Here is an 18249-nt window from a genome sequence, read left to right as displayed (position 1 = left end):
CCTTCTCAAATATTTTAACTTCCCAGTTGCTCAATCCACGTGATACCATATAGCATTTTTCAAACCTTAAGATGCTATATAAATATTAGTCGTTATCATTATAAGTAATAGCAGTATCATCGTGATTATCTTCTACTCCACTTTAAAGAGGGATGAGTATTCTCTTAATCTAACCATCACCCATACCTTTTTTATTTCCACATTTACAATCTCTAAAATTCCTCTATTTCATCATAATCTTTTATCTTTCCATTTCGCCCTAGACCTTATTACTCTTAAATCTGATGTCTTTATCCTCATCCTGATCTTCAGTCTACCTACCCTCCTTTTTTTCTGGGTCAACATCCCTGTTCTGGTTTTCAAAGCCTCAGCTCCCTTGTCCCATTGCAACTTCTGTCTTCCCAATCCCAGCCAATGCCAGAATGGCCCTGGAGAAGTTATACAACACAAGAGAAATCCTTCTATTCCTCATTGATTCTCCATTCACACAGTGACATTCAAACTTCCCTTCTCTTCCCAGGTTCCCAATACCACCTTACTCATCCATTCTCACCAGAGAATTTCTTCTCACATCTTCACAGAAAGGAAAAAAAAATATCAAGGCATTTTGCCATGCCCTCTCTTCTTCTCCCCTTCTTATCTCAAATCTTTTATATCAGAAGGGGCAAATACATAGCGCACAGGTCAAATGTCACCCATGACACTCTCTGGTGTGTGACTTAAACCATATTGAAGTGTAATTAGGATACGAAGTACAGATAATGTTAATCTATTTTTCTAAATCAACATGTAGATTGTAGAAGTCATGTGAGGTCTGCTGGTCCGTGTTTCTATTTGAGTTTGATCCCACTGCTTTTATATTTTCTCTCACTCCCTCCTTTCTAGCCTCCTTGACATCTTCCTCATACCCCACACAAGAGACTGGGTCCTGTGGAAACTTCCACCTCCTAGTCCTGCTATTTTAAGTGGTAACTGTCTCTGCTGGAATATTTTAGGAAAGCTTCAACAATGTTTCCCTTCACTCCTTCGTCTTAGTCAACCTCTTCTAAAACCTCCTTGTTGAAAGCCTCAGTGCCATGCACACATAAATTTTTTTCTGAGTTTCCTTTGTAGGATCTTCATTCATGTCAAGCTCAATAACCACAGGTATCCTCCAAAGCTTGTTCCTAGGTTTCTCTTCTCTTTTCTCTGTACTCTCTTCTTCCTAAGGATCCAATTGTTATCTCTGGAAATCACATCTGTAACTCTCTGGTCTAAGTATTCTGTATAGTATCTCTCTTCGAGCTCTAGTTCCATATAACCATATACCTTTTGAACATTTTAAACTGTATGTCCTATTGATAGTTCTTTTATTTCCTTTTGTTTTTAACATGTCAGTATAATTTTTAATAGTTGTTTTCTGACATTTTGTGATCCATGTTCTCTCCCATCCTCTCACTCCCCTCCCTTCCCTAAAATGGCATGTAATATGATATAGGTTATACATGTGTTATCATAAAATATATATTTCCATGTTCATCATGTTGTGATAGAAAACACTTAACACTTATACTAGAGAAAAAATTCATTGAGGAAATACACTGAAGAATGGTATGTTTCATTCTTCATTCAGATTTGATCAATTCCTTCTAGGATGGTGGATAGCCTTTTTCATCATGAGTCCCTTGGATTTGTCCAGGATCTTTGCTTTGTTGATAAGAATTAAGTCATTTACATTTGATCATCATACATTATTGCTATTATGTATGTACAAAATATGAACAACATTCTCCCGGTTCTACTCATTTCACTTTGAATCACTTCATATAAATCTTTCCAGGGCCATTCCTCAAAATAAAAAACAGTATGTATTTAAAACCCATCAGTAAGTATCATCTGCAATGGGGACAAGTTAGAGGCCTTCCCAGTAAGATTAGAAGTGAAGTAAGGATGTCCATTATCACCTCTATTATTTAATATTGTACTAGAAATGCTAGAGATGGCAATTAGAGAAGAAAGATATTGAAGGGATTAAAGTAGGCAATGAGGAAACTAAACTATCACTCTTTGTAGATGATATGATGGTCTACTTAAAAATCCCCAAAATTCAACTAAAAGCCTAGTGGAAATAATTAACAACTTTAGCAAAGTGGCAGGGTACAAGATAAACCCACATAAATCATCAGCATTTTGATATTTTTCCAACAAAATTTAGCAGCAAGAGTTAGAAGAGAAACTCCATTTAAAATCAGTTTAGACAATATAAAATTTTTAGGAATTTATCTGCCAAGACAAACACAGGAATTATATGAACACAACTACAAAACACTCTTCACACAACTAAAATTAGATCTAAATAACTGGAAAAATATTAATTGCTCATGGGTAGGATGAATTAACAATAAAAATGACAATCCTGCCCAAATTAATCTATTTATTCAGTGTCATACGTATCAAACTACCAAAAAACCTTTTTATAAAATTAGAAAAAATTAAAACAAAGTTCATCTGGAAGAACAAAAAAATCAAGAATATCAAGAGAAATAATGAAAAAAAATGTGAAGGAAGGTGACCTAGCAATACCAGATCTTAAACTGTACTATAAAGCAATAGTCATCAAAACAATATTGTAGTGGTTAAGAGACAGAAAGGAAGATCAGTGGAATAGACTTGCAGTAAAAGACCTCAGCCAGATAGTGTATGATAAACTCGAAGATCCCAGCTTTTGGGACAAGAACTTACTATTTGACAAAAACTGCTGGAAAAATTGGAAAATAGCATGGGGAAAATTAGGTTTAGATCAACATCTTACAACCTATACCAAGACAAATTCAAAATGGGTATATGATTTACATATAAAGAGTTAAATCATAAATAAATTAGGTGAAAATAGAATAGTATGCCTTTCAGATCTGTGAGAAAGGAAGGAATTTAAGACTTAGCAAGAGGATAGAGAACATTACATAATGTAAAATGAATTACTTTGATTATATCAAATTAAAAAGGTTTTGTACAAATAAAAAAAATGCAACCAAAATTAGAAGGAAAGCAAACAAAACAAACAAAAAAATTATAACAAAACTCTCTGACAAAGGTTTAATCTCTCAAATATATAAGGAACTAATTCAAATTTACAAAAAAATCAAGCCATTCCTCAATCAACAAATGGTTAAGGGACATGAATAGGCAGTTTTCACATGATGAAATAAAAAATATCAATAAACACATGAAAAAGTGTTCTAAATCCTTTCTGATTAGAGAAATGCAAATTAAAACAACTCTGAGGTACCACCTCATACCTAGCAGACTGGCCAATATGGCTTCAAAGGAAAGTGATAAATATTGGAGGGGATATGGCAAAATTGGGACACTAATACATTGTTGGTGGAGTTGTGAATTGATCCAACCATTCTGGAGGGCAATTTGGAACTATGCCCAAAGGTCTTTAAAAGACTTCCTGCCCTTTGACTTTGCCATATCACTGCTGGGTTTATACCCCAAAGAGATGATAAGGGAAAAGATTTGTACAAAAATATTCATAGCCACGCTCTTTGTGGTTGCAAAAAAATTGGAAAATGAAGGGGTGTCCATTGATTGGAGAATGGCTGAACAAATTGTGGTATCTGTTGGTGATGGAATACTATTGTGCTCAAAGGAATAATGAACTGGAGGAATTTCATATGAACTGGAAAGACCTCCAGGAATTGATGCAGAGTGAAAGGAGCAGAACCAGGAGAACATTGTAAACAGAGACTGATCATTGTGGCACACTAGCAGCAATGACCCAAGATACTCCAGAGGAACTTAGGAGAAAGAACATAATCCACATCCAGAGAAGAACTGTTGGAGCAGAAATGCAGAAGAAAAACATATGATCAATTTCATAGTTCAGTGGGGATATGAGTGGGGTTTTAATGTTAAAAGATCGATCTACTGCAAATATGACATGGAAATAGGTTCTGAACAATGATACATGTATAACCCAGGGGAATTGCTTATCAGCTCTGGGAGTGAGAAGGGAAGGGGTGGGGGTAGGGGGAACCATGAATCATGGGAAAATATTCTAAATTAAAAAAAATAAATCTTGTCAGGTTTTTCTGTAATCATCTCATCATTTCTTATGGCATGATAATATTCCATTACAATCATATACCACAACTTGTTCAGCCATTCTCCAGTTGTGGACAACCCTTCATTTTTCCACCACAAGAAAAAGCTGTACAATACTTTTGTACAAGTAGATCCTTTCCCCCTCATCTTTCATCTCTTCTGGGTACAGACTTACTAGCGGCCTTCCCCTATTTGGATTCTGGCTTCTTCACTTTTCAAAATGGCAAAATAATATACTCATTACAGTAAATCAATAAGGAGAAAAACCTATAAAGCATGATGTATGGTTTAGTGGTATCCATTTCTATTTGAGTTTGACACCACTGGTTTAGAATATATTCTGATTTAAATTCCTTCTAATTCTAAATTTTTGTGACACTATGTTTTCTCACAGAATTTGCTGATAAAGTAACTTACAAAAGTGATTTCAAAGCATAGGATATATTCATGGGCATGCTATTTTGTCACTGGGAAATCCAAAGCACAAACATTTTCTTAAGATTACCTACTAAATAATACCTAGCATCTGTATAGCACTATAGGGTTTGTAAGGCATTTTTTTACAAGCATTATCTCCTTCACAGCAACTCCTAAAATCAATGGTGTGTGCTTTTTGTGCTCTAGTGCCACTTGTTCCCTTTATTGTTGCTCACACAAGACATTTCATCTCCTGACTCCAGATATTTCCACTGGCTATTCCCCATGTGTAGGAGACTTTTCCTCCTCATCTCTGCCTCCTGGCTTCCCTCATTTCCTTCAAGTCCTAGCTAAAATCCCATTTGCCATGAAGTCTTTCCTTATCCTCGCTACTGCTAGTGTCATCCCTTTATTGATTATCTACAATTTATCTGTACAGATCTTGTTTCTACGTAGTAGGTTTTTTTCACTGCTCCCTCATTAGACTTTGAGCTTCTTGAGGTTAGGAATTATCTTTGGCCTGTCTTTGTAACCAGAGTGCCTAGCACAGAGTTGGTCCTTAATAAATACTTATCACTTAATTGACCAGCAAAGTAAAGAACACAAGTCAGTACATTCCTTGTTCCACTGAAATTCACTTTTCTCTTTAAAAACATTTAAAACTTACTATTTGCTTCAGTGGATATGTATCCTTCAACATAAACCCTCAGAACTCCACTTTCTATCCCTATATAAGATGTTCACATTTACCTGACTCCAGAGTTCTAGGAATATTCTATTTTTTTTTAAATTTTAGGGTGTTGCTTGTATCCTATTGGAAAATACTTTTAGTTCCCTTTTTGGGGTCAAGGAGCTCTTTTAAGAAACTTTTTTTTAAAAAAAGGATATGAGAGTTACCATCTTTTATTCCTGCCCCTTTCCTCTCTTTAATATACATCTTGAAGGTCTTAACCATCTATAAAAAATCTTCCAAATGACTTAGTGAGTAAAATGATTTCTACTCCAGCAAAACGGCACATTTATCTTCTGAGATGAGTCATTCAGTAAGGGGACTTAATTATTACATTCCTAGATTCAGTATGTAATTCTAGCTACATTTCCATCAGATTTACTGGTTATGACACCTAAGGCATTAAATCAAAATAACTAAGAAAGTAGTAACACCTAATATTAAGAGAACCCACTCATGCTCCTTACTCTCATATTCATTTCTTTACAATTTGCTTCCTTATGTCTTGACTGATTTAACTGAAAAGCATTATTTTTGTAATCCACAGAAATCCTTGGTGAATGGATTGCTGCCAAGAATTATTTTCTGTAACTAAAACTATTTTTGGCAGCCTTAAAAGTTGGAAAACAACTTCATCACATGCACATTGTAAAGCTGACAGGAAACTTCTATGTATAATTTTAGTTCTTATACATTGTTCCATAAGGTGTAGAAGTGAGGCTGGTCAGATACAAGACAACAGCCCAGGTACACATGGTTCCTAACTCATGAAAGAAGGCTGGGAAAAGGGCACTGCTCTTGTCGTGGCTCTTACTTTTGTAATGCCTGGAAACTCGCATGTTTATATGCCTGCAAAATTGTGGAAAATTACTGCTTGACAAGGCTTAACTTAGGCAGGGTCTCTTGGGATCTCAGGCCAGAACCCTGTTTTTAGATCTGGCTCTTTTTAGTGGATGGGGGAAGGAATTGAGAAGTTGTTCTACTGACAGAGAAGGAATATGGGGAAGGAAAACTAGTATCTTTGTTAATCATAGGATTATAGATTTAGGGTTGGAAGAGACCTTAGAAAATATCCAGTACATCTCCCTCCTTTTACAGATGAGTAAACTGAGATTCAGAGAAATTAAATGACTTACCCAAAGTTAAGCAGACAGTAAGTAGAAGAGTACTTGAATCAAGATCTCTGACTCCAATGTCAATGCTCTTTCCATGGCATCACACTGTCTCCCAAAACCCTTTGTTTTAGTTCCTTCTGTCCTTCCTTTTCTAATGACTAATTCAGAGTTAATTTACTTAAACATTTATTGAGTGTCTAGTATATGGATGGCATTGGATATAAAGGATGAGAACACAGTTTTTATCCTCAAGGAGCTTACGATCTAGTAGTGGTGCAGAGACACATTCGCAAGTAACCAAACTTCAGTTTAGAATATAAGAACATAATAAGATGAAAACAGAATGACATGAGACATTTTAGAGGACAATCAGGAATGGCTTAACCTAGGAAACAGTGCCTGAATTGTAGTACTTGAGAGAAGTGAAATATTTTGACATAAGAATGAGGAAAATCAATATTGATTTGTATTATTTATTAATAATATTTCTATGTGAAATAATTTTCCTTATCCTCCCAAGACAGGCTGAAACAGCCTGCTTCCAAGCTAAGGTTGCTTTCCCAGCTCCCCAAGCTATCAAAAAAAATTGACACTTTCTGTTTTTTGATAAGCTCTTGGAAGGATTAAAAGTAAGGATGATCAGGGGTTCGCGAGCCCCCCGCCCCCCTCCCTTCTTCTCTCCCGCAGCATAGGTGCCTGCTCCACTATGGGAGCCACCGTCCTCCCAGTAGCCGCGGTGTCTTCCTGCTCCTCCTTTTCCTCCTCCTCTTTCTCCTCCTCCTCAGTGCCCCAGTAAGGCCACTCCCGCACCACACACGATCTTCAATCAGAGGTTGTCCTCAAAAAACTGTTTCTCAAGATTTTTGGAATATTCTGCTAGAAACATTCTCTCCTTGTATTTATCTCTATGCTTCACCTCAAACAATCCTTTTAAAGACTTTAATTCTTCTTTTGGACCATGTGGTAACATCTTGCTTCACTTCTGTGCTTTCTGAGGAAGCCACAATTTTCTGATTCAACAGACTAGAAAACCAAGACTTACTGACTTACCTGACATCAGTACAGTGAGTTTCATGGAGGTGAGAGTTAGACCTGAAGACTTCTGAATTCTGGTTCCATGTTTTAATTGGTACGAATCAAATGACAAAATATTGATGTTTGTCATTTGGGTGACATTTTACAAAAAGTTAGTTTTGGAACTTGATGGGTGACAACCCTCTTCACCCAAAAGATAATTTTAAAATGGCTGAACTATTTATGGAGTGTGAAGAAGAAGAGCTGGAACCATAGCAGAAGAAAGTAAAAGAAGTTGAGGAGGAGGAGGATGATGATGATGATGATGATGATGATGATGATGATGATGAGCCAATTTTTGTTGGGGAGATTGCAAGTTCAAAACCAGCCATTTCAAATATTTTGAACAGAGTAGACCCCAGCTCATCAACAAGAGGAATACAGAATGGTGCCACCAATAGAGGTGCTGTAGCTTCATTCAAGCCAAGCAGTCAACACTACATGACTCCAACATCCAATCCTATGGCAACTTCACCAGTTTTTCAATCTCTATCAAGATCTACAGGTCAGATAGTGAGCTCACCACAAGTTGTACCTAATAATTCTTCAGGGTTACTGTTTGACTTGAGACAAAACGCAGGAATACCTCAGTACCAGGGTGGACCAACGCACACTTTAACAGGTCTAAATGAAAGTTCCTTTGTAACAAAACGTCTCTCTACTTCTGAAGTAAACAGTGTTGCTTCAAAGAAATCCAAGTCCAGTGAAGGTATTGCTGGAACTCATCCCTCATCCCCATTCTCTTCAGTAAAGTCGCCATCACAGAGTACACTTTCAAAAGGTACAATTACTTCTGCTAAAAATGGATGACCTTTCCCAAGAGCATGTCCAAAGTGTAACATTCATTTTAATCTGTTGGACCCTTTAAAAAATCACATGAAGTATTGTTGTCCAGAAAGGGTAAACAACTTCTTTTGGGGATCTAATAAAACAGAATATTCAAGTGCAACAAGTAAAAATAAAATTGCTGATGCTGATAAAGGAAAATTGATCATGTTAGTTAATGACTTTTATTATGGGAAACATGAAGGAGATAATCTACAAGAACAGAAGACTCATACAACCTTTAAATGCTTCAGTTGCCTGAAAGTACTTAAAAATAATATTAGGTTTATGAACCACATGAAACACCATTTGGAACTTGAGAAACAGAGCAGTGAAAGCTGGGAAAACCACACGACTTGCCAACATTGCTATCGTCAATTTCCCACACCTTTCCAGCTGCAATGTCACATTGAAAGTACACATACCCCCCATGAGTTTTCTACTATTTGTAAAATCTGTGAGTTATCATTTGAAACAGAGCAAGTTCTTTTACAACATATGAAGGACAATCATAAACCTGGTGAAATGCCATATTTTTGTCAGGTGTGTAATTATAGATCATCATCATTTTCTGATGTGGAAACACATTTTAGAACTTCCCATGAAAATACGAAGAATTTGCTTTGTCCATTTTGCCTCAAAGTTATTAAACTTGCAACACCATACATGCATCATTATATGAAACATCAGAAAAAAGGAATATATCGCTGTACAAAGTGCCGACTTCAATTTTTGACTTGCAAAGAGAAAATGGATCATAAGACTCAACATCGAACCTTTAAAAAACCCAAACAATTGGAAGGATTGCCTCCTGGAACAAAAGTTACTATCCGAGCTTCAGTTGGACCTCTTCAGGCAGGAGCATCAACTGCACCTTCTATTAGTGCAAGCACATCTACCCTTCAGCTATCTCCTCCACGGACTAAAAATACAACTGCAAAAAATACTACTGCAAAAAACACCACTGCAAAAAGTACCACTGCAAAAAATAGTACACGAACTACTGCAACAAAATCCAAATCCAAACCGAAAACATCTCATGGGCAAAATAAGCCAGGCCCTAAGGGCACAAAGAGAAATAAAGTTAATACAGCATTGAGGAATTTAAGGTTTCGTCGGGGAGTTCACAAGTGCATTGAGTGTTATTCGGAAATAAAAGATTTTGCAAACCATTTTCCTACATATGTCCACTGTAGTTTATGCAGATACAACACTAGCTGTAGTAAAGCCTATGTAAATCACATGATGAGCTTTCACAGTGCTCGTGCAAGTAAAAGGTTTTGCATTTTTAAGAAGCATTCGGAAGACTTGAGGGGCATTACTGTAGTGTGCCTTAATTGTGATTTCCTAACTGATGTTTCTGGTATAGATAATATGGCCACACATTTAAGTGAAAGTGACACTCACACATGCCAAATTATCAAAGAAAATACACCTGTTTCCATCTCAATTTCTGAACAATATACAGAGTTAAAGAATGAAATAATCGTTATGGAAAAAGAAGCTACACCTGAGCATAATAGTATTCCATCACGAGCATGTACCACAATTTGTTCAGCCATTCCTCAATTGATGGACATCCCCTCAATTTCCAATTCTTTGCCACTACAAAAAGAGCTGCTATTAACATTTTCGTACAGAAAAATTCAAGACCTAATATGTCTGAAGGAAAAACAGAAACATCAACTTCTGAAAGGTAAATATAAGGAACAGCTGCATCTCTTGAAATTCAAGTACATAAAATAACACTTGGGCTGTGTTATTTCACAGAAAACAAGAAAATGCTTCTTCAGAGAAAGCCAAAAAAGAATGTGATGTAAATTCATGTAAAGGCTCATCAGCAATAAAGAATGAAGAAAGTACAGCCATTTTAAATATGAAAAATGACCCCAACCTAGTAGCCCAGGATAGGGGCTCAAAGAAATCCTTCAGTTCTGTTTCAGATAATAGTGATGTCGAAGAGGTAATGGAAAAACAACAAAAAAACATTGATAGCAAAACTGAATTGAAGATGTGCCAAAGTTCAGAGAATGCAATTTTAAATGCTCAGACTAACAGCTCCAATGAAGCTAAGCCTTCTTCACGGAATACTAAAAATTTGAAATTAACATCAAATGATGTAATCTTTGAGCAATTTTTGAGAAAAAGAGATGAACCTGAATCTATTAGTTCTGATGTTAGTGAGCAAGGCAGTATTCATTTGGAACCTTTGACTCCATCAGAGGTGCTTGAGCACGAAGCCACCGAGATTCTTCAGAAAGGTAGCCTTGAACCTTCAGCTGAGGAAGCTGGAGTAGTTTCTGAGCAAACAGATGACATTTCTAGAGGAAACAGTCCTAGTACAACAGAGACAACTGTAGACCTGACAGATGGAAAGGAAGCAAGTTGAAATCAGCCATTCATTCTAAGTTTTAGTTTAAAAAATAATAATAATGGTAAAGAACATCTTGGACCAATCCTACTAAATGACACTTTTGGAAATAGAAAAATGTAAGGATAAGTGACACATACATTGTACATGTGTGTTAAGCCTATTATTAAAGTAGTCAATTTCCCAATCATAGCACAATTAAACATAAGTATCTAAAAAAAAAAGTAAGAATGATCAGCCATGATGAACTCTGACTTATTTGAAAGTAAATTGGGGGGAATTGGGGATGGGGGGTGGGGCAAGCAGAGTAGCTACCTGACTGGGGAAGGGGCATGCTAATATCTCCCTTATTTAGATAAAGATCTTCTTCCTCTGGGAAAAAGTAATGAGGAAAAAGCTGAGATCTCAAAGTCTACCTACTCATCAACTATTCACCAACCAGAGATGTCCTGGGCTGTCTTAAGGAGAGACTGAATAATGAACTCCTAAATGATATAAGTAGACATTGATTTTTGAGAGGATCAAAAATCACAGATTTATTGATTAAATACTAATCTAATCAATAGATTGATATTCTTATCCAAAAAAACAATCTCTTGAAAATCTTAATCATTAAAGAACACATGGTAAGACTGATTGAAACATAGAGGATGGCCTCAGCAAAGTTGCCACAGCCAGAGAAGGAAGGAATAGCTCCAGGATCTTTAGAATTGCAAGTAATGTAGTTTATCTGAAATGCAGAACACAAAGGGGAAAAGAATGAAATAATATGATGTATTTTGAAGCTTAGCGTGTAGGGAGCCTTGGATTCAAGGTTAAAGCTTCTTGTATCTCAGAAGGCAATGGAGAGGAAATGATAGCATCTGAGTAGGGAAGGATTATATGAGGGAGACCTATGCCTTGCTGTTATTTTAGCAGCTGTGTGGAAGATGGATTGTTGAAAAGAGGAATTGAAGATAAGGAGATCAGGGAAGAGGGCTAAAACAAAGGGGGTGACCATATGCAGGAGATGGATGCAAGAGATATTTTGTAAGGAAAAGTGATAGAAGTTGCCAAGAGATTTGGGCATGAGGGTTTAATGTCAAAAGCAGAATCAAAAGTTACTCTGAGCATTCAGATTTTGAAAATAAGAAATGCTATTTAAAAAGACAGGAAAGTTAAGAAGTACAAGTTGTAGTGGTTAAGATGACTGAACACACTTTTGGACATATTTAAATTATTAGAATATCCAAATGGAAATATTCAGCATGCAAATGTAAATAGAGTCTTAGAGCTCATAAAGAGGTGACATTTGGGGGAGAATATGTAGAAGAAACAACTATAAAAAAATGAAAGTGAGCTACTAAAGATCAAAGACAGAATCCTGGAACATTCTCATACTATTCAATTCCACCTCTAGAATACATTATTTGGTCTTTGATAAACTTTATTGGCTAACAGGATCTACAATCCTTTGGTGTTTGTTGAAAATGAAGGAATTATTCTTAGAAAATAAAAGCTAGAAGGGACAGAGAAGAAAAAGGAAAGGTACTCTATTAGTACCCAAAAGGAAAGTGAAAGATATCTGTAGAAAGGCACAGAGATCCCAAAGAAGTTAAAGAAAACAGAGATGGAAAAGGAAGGCACAAAAATAAAGTCTCTCAGAGACAAATATTCTTCCCCCAAATATTTTTCATTTTTGAAAAATTCTTAAAGTTTGGAATAATTTCACAAAATAAATAATTCCCAAAAATAAAATACATTTTAAAATGAAACTTTGCAAGACCATGGATACCATTTTCAGTTCTGAAAGAATGGCAACTTTTGGAAATGGACTTTATTACTGCACACTTTCATGTTGCATATCTATCTCCTCAAAGAACCAGGAGTAGACTGCTAGAGACAACACAAGAGAAATAAGACATGCCTTGTGCCTTGAATCATTTGCTTATATCTCCTGCATTCTTCTAAGGTCGGGTAAAGAACAACACTAACTGTGTAACTCCTGGTAAACATGGTAATTTGCCAGACTGAGTCAAGAAGGTGACTCCACCTTGCAAAGTCCTCCCAAGGTTCACCCAAATAGCCTGTAGACTACAAGTAGAGAGAACAAAGTCATTTCACCCTTTCCCAGTTTCCCTTACAATGCTAGAGAAATCCATTAGAAACATGAACTTTCTGTACTTGTATTTGTGCAATTAACTGCATCATTCAATGTTCTCCTTGCTGAGAAAACTGGAATTAAGGGGACCTTGCTTCTAAAGATCTATTCTAATGATGAAGTCACAGTTTCCCTTGATGCTCATTTATATAATTCTCCAGGAAGTAATTAATTGTCTCCCAACAGCCAGGGGTATAGCAGTGACTTTCTACCTCTTCTGCAGGTGGGACACCAAAAAAAAAAGTAAGATCCTAACCTAAAAGGGAGCCACGGGGAACGGTACTACAAATCCTCATGCAAACCAGAGCTCACAGTTGAGAGTTTCAGACATTAAGGAGAGACTAATCCATTAGGTTTCTGAGGAATTAGTGTGGGTTCCTCCCATTTCAAGGATTTTTTGGTTAGCACCAGAGTAAGCTTCCAAATATAGCTCTGTGTTTTCCATGCTCTCCCAAATCTATGAAACCCTAGATCAAGACCTCACCCAGACACCTCCTAAACTTTACACTTGTAGCACTTCAGACCTCTGCATGTCTTCTCTATCCCCACCAAATGCCTCATCTCTCCATCTCTACATAGAGCTTCTCTTCCCAACAAAATAGCAGATACTGGTTTGACCTGGCCACTGTCCATGGACATGGCCTCTGCCATTAACCCTGTATGAGCCAAAGCACACAACAGCTTTAGGCTTATGGAGAATCAATACTCCTTCAAGAAGAAATGGAGTATACTTGATTTGAGGGTGTTGGAGATTGCTAGAATTCATAAAAGATGGGATAGAAAATGTACCTCCAATGATAACATAATATAGTAACAATTTTTAAAAGCAGCCAGTTAGCATCTGTTGAGAACAAAGGAGGGGCAGAAAAGGTATGTTTGATAGACTAAGGTCAGATCAACTCATTTTGTTTAAAAGGCTAAATGAAGTATCCATTTACAGCTTCATGGCTTTTATTGGGAAAGTGGAATGCTGATGTTTATTTTTATGCTTCCAATATTTATGCTCAGACAATTTGACAGATTTTATTTAACACTTGGCAAGTTCTAACTTGCATATGACAAGCTAATGGTCTAGGAGTGGCTAAAGCTGTAGGAAAGGCTTTCCAAGGATTAGTTTCCTTTTAACACTTCCACCCCAACATGACAATAACTGGCATACAAATTCATTTAGTAAATTCAACAACATGACAGCCCAAACAAACCAAATAAGAAAGTTTCTGAACAGTGGGCAGAAAGTCAGGACCAACATGTGATGGCCTCAGTGTCAGCTGTTCCTCTTCTAACAATTCACTCTTCCCATGTCTTAAAGTCTATGGGAATCTGTCAAGCTATGAGAATCTTACCTCCTTTGAAGTCTGACTAGTTTTGTATTCTATCCCACTGAGTCTATCGAACCCTGCTGGAGTTATACTAATGAAAGACCAGCCAGAGCAAACAGTCTATTTCTCCTGTTATTTATAGCTGCTTGTCATTCAGGTTAGAACTGAGCCTAAGTTTGTCAGGGATTCTTAGTTGATTCCAGGTGCTTTTTGCCTTGTCTATAACAGATCTGTTGTAAAGCTGGGAGATTATTAGGATTGCTCAAAGTCATACAGAATAATCATATGGGACTAGATTTTAATGATATGGTATTTTGTTGGTTTCCCCCTCCTTCCTAAAATGAGATTCCCAATGCCTCTATCCAAATGTTCATTAAAGGAACATTTCTTTGTTTCTTTCTTTCTTATAAAATTCTTACTTTCTGTCAGTAACAATTCTAAGACAGAAGGGCAAGGGCTAAGCAAACAAGGTTAAATGACTTACCCATGGTCACACAACTAGCAAGTATCTGAGCTTAGATTTGAACCTCAGTCCTCCTGACTCCAGACCTAGAACTCTATCTACTGTGCCACCTCGTTGACCCAAAGGGGCAGTTCTTACTTCTCTACAAATTGATGTCAAACTCCTGAAAAGTATCCTCTTGATCATTCATTCCTCTTGGCAAATCCATGCAAAAGAAAAGAATGATGTAGTAAAAAGAACCCTGAACATAACATCAGAATCCTTGTTCTGGAGTCCTCATTTGGTCACTTGTAGCTGTGTGACTTTGAGAAAGTTATGTCCCTTTCCTGGTCCTTATATTTCTCCTCTGTAAGTTGGGGAAGGGGTACAGTTATAGTATTTATACTGTCTCACATGGATGATGTGAGCAAACTTATTTTTTAATGCTCCAAATGTCACATACATGTTTTGTTTTACTTTTTAGCTTTTTAGCTTATTATTTATTTTAATGTTCATTTCTTTTTAAATTTTGAGTTCCAAATTCTCTCCCTCCCACAACTTCCCTCACCCACTGAGAAGGCAGGCAATATGATATAAATTATACATGTAAAATCATACAAGACATATTTCCATATTAGCCATATTTCCAAAAAAAGCAAGAAAAATAAAGTGAGAAAATTATATTTCAATTTGCACAAAAAGTTCATCAATCCTCTCTCTGGCAGTGTATAGCATTTTTTAAACACGAATCCCTTTGATCATTGTATGGATCGAAGTAAATAAGTCTTTCACACTTGATCATCATTATAGCATTGCTATTACTGTGCATAATGATTTCCCAGTTCCTGCATTTCACTTTGCATCAGTTCATAAAGGTCTTGCCATGTTCTCTGTGAAATGCACCCCCTGTCATTTCTTATACCAAAATAGTACTCCATCAGAAACATATGTTACAATTGTTCAGCCATTCCTCAAATGGACATCCACTTGATTTTCAACTCTGTGCCACAAAAAAACTGTTATGGATATTTTATGCATATCAGTTCTTTTTTCATTTCTTTTTTATTTCTTTGAGAAACACAGCCTAGTATTGGTATAGCTGGGTCAAAGGCAACTAGCCCTTCGAAACTAGTTGCATGTTGTTCTCTACAATGGTTGGATCAGTTCACTCCTCCACTAAAATGTCATTATTTACCTTTTTTTCTTCATTCTCTCCAGAATTTGTCATTTCTGACAGATGTGACATGGTGTCTCAGAGTTGTTTTGATTTGCATTTCTTTAACCAATAGTGATTTAGAGCATTTTTCGTAAGACTCCAAAGTCACCTTTAATTTTTTCTTTAGAAAATTGCCTGTTTATATTCTTTGATCATTAATCAATTGGGGAATGACATATTTTTATAAATTTGGCTTGGTTCTATATTTAGTATACATTTAAGAAATGAAGCCTTTATCAGAAAAACTTGCTCTATTTTTTTATATTACTTCATTGTCTGTGGTACTTTTTTAAAAAGCAAAATGTAGTTTTCCTGATTATCTCTCTTCATTAAGTCTATTTTTGCTTTTATTTTTCTCTGAGATAATGATAGCTATACCTGCTTTTCTTATTTCAACTGAAGCATGTTCTGCTCAAGCCCTTCATTTAAACTCTCTCTATGTTTGTTTCAAGTATGTCTCTTGTAAACAGCATATTGTTGGATTCTGGTTTCTAATCCATTCTGCCTTCTGCATTGATTTCAAGGTTTAGTTCATGTCATTCACATTCAGTTATGATTGCTATGTTTCCCTCTATCCTATTTTCTTCTGTTTCTTCTTCTTTCTCTCTTTTTATCCTGTCTCTCTTCCAAAGGCTATTGGTTTCTAATCATTGCCCCCACTTAATACTCTCTCCTTTTTACCATCCTATCATCTTTCTCTTATTTATTTCCTCTCCTACTTCCCTGTTAGTCAAGTATATATACAAAACTAGGTGTATATATATATATACACATATATATATATAAAATATATAATCTTCCTTCTTCAAAACAACTCTGATGAGAGTGAGGTTCAAGTACCTTCCACCTCCAACCACTTTCCCCTCCATTATAAAAAACTTTTCCTTATGTGTCTCTTTTACATATGTGAGAAAAAATGTCCACATTCTACCTTTTCCTTTCCCAATTTCTACTAACACATCCCTCTTTCTCATTCCTTCTTTCTTGGAGATCATTCCAACATAATGTAATGTACAACTATACCCATTGTCTATGTAAATTCTTTTTTAACTGCCCCAATAAAAATAAAGTTCTTAAGAGTTATGATTATCTTCCCATATAGGAATATAAACATTTTAGTATTATTGAGTCTCTTACAATTTCTCTTTAATGTTTACTTTTTTGTGCTCCTTTTGAGTCTTATATTTGAAAGCCAAATTTTTTATTCACTTTTGGTCTTTTCATCAGGAATGTGTGAAAGTCCTCTACTTCATTAAATATCCTTTTTTTTTCCAAGACAGAGTGAGGTCACTAGCAATTGCAGCTGCAGGAGAGTGGGGAACCTAGTCACAGTATCAGGGGAAGGAGGAGTACTAGCACTAGTGGCTACAGGGGAATAAAATCTCTTCCTGTGTAAAGATCAAAGCACAGACCAGGAGAGTATTGACCACAATTTTCCTTAGATCATAGAACTTTGGAAGCACTAAAAAACTATAGAAATTCAGAGATAGCTCTGAAAACAGCAGCAAGAAAGGCCTGGTATTTGGAACAGTTCTCCTTTCACCCCAGGTGCAACGTTCAACTTTAACATAAAGTTTTAAAAGTCAAGAAATAGCCTATAAAAATAAGTAAACAAAAAATAATCTAGGAATAACAAATTACTATGGTGCCAGAGAAGATTTCAAGGCACAAAACTAGAAGAAGGCAGTGATGTCAAAGCAACAAAAAGCAATGCTTCAAAGTAAAAAATGTGAGTTGGACCCAAGGCCAGGAAAAATCCTGGAAAAAACTAAAAAAAAAGGATTTTAAAAATCATTATAAGAGTAGTAAAGGAAAAAATTAGGAAAAGAAAGGAGAGTGGTGAAAGAAAATTATGAAAAGAGAGTTAATAATTTGGTAAAAAAGGTAAAAAAAATACTGAAGAAAATATCACTTTAAAAAACAGAATTAGCCAAATGATAAAAAGAGGCATGAAAATTCAATGGGGAAAAGAACTTCTTTGAATTTGGCCAAATGGAAAAAAAAGAATTCAAAAGATCATTGGAGAAAATAATTCCATAAAATCTGAATTGGGCAAGAGAAAGCTAATTACTCCTCAAGATCTCAATAGACAATAAAACAAAATGAAAAAATTTTAAGAAAAAAATATGAAATATTTCATTGGAAAAACAATTAACTTGGAAAAATACATCTAGGAGAGATAATTTAAGAATTATTGGATTACCTGGATTCATAATCAAAAAAAGAAACTAGTCTTCATATTTCAGGAAATTATTTGGAACTTCACTGACATTCTAGAACCAGAGAATAAAATGGAAATTGAAAATCCATCAATCATCTCCTAAAAGAGATCCCAAACTGAAAACATTTAGGAATAGTATTTCCAAATTTCAGAGCTCCCAGGTCAAGGAGAAAATATTTCAAGTATCCAGAAACAATTGAAATATTTTAGAGCCACAATAAGGATCACACAAGATTTAGCAATTTCTTTATTAAAGGAATAGAGAGCTTTGAATATGATATTCTAGAAGC

The 18249-nt window shown here is 35.8% G+C and overlaps 1 pseudogene; it reads left to right on the top strand.

Annotated features, from left to right (window-relative positions):
• Positions 1-7501: 7501 nt before the first annotated feature.
• Positions 7502-10745, top strand: LOC123248969 (annotated as a pseudogene).
• The last annotated feature ends 7504 nt before the right edge of the window (positions 10746-18249 follow it).

The sequence above is a fragment of the Gracilinanus agilis genome, chromosome 5 (assembly GCF_016433145.1).
Source record: "Gracilinanus agilis isolate LMUSP501 chromosome 5, AgileGrace, whole genome shotgun sequence".
Lineage (NCBI taxonomy): Eukaryota > Metazoa > Chordata > Mammalia > Didelphimorphia > Didelphidae > Gracilinanus > Gracilinanus agilis.
Note: the sequence above shows the minus strand (reverse complement) of the source record. Positions and strands in the feature narration are given on the sequence as shown.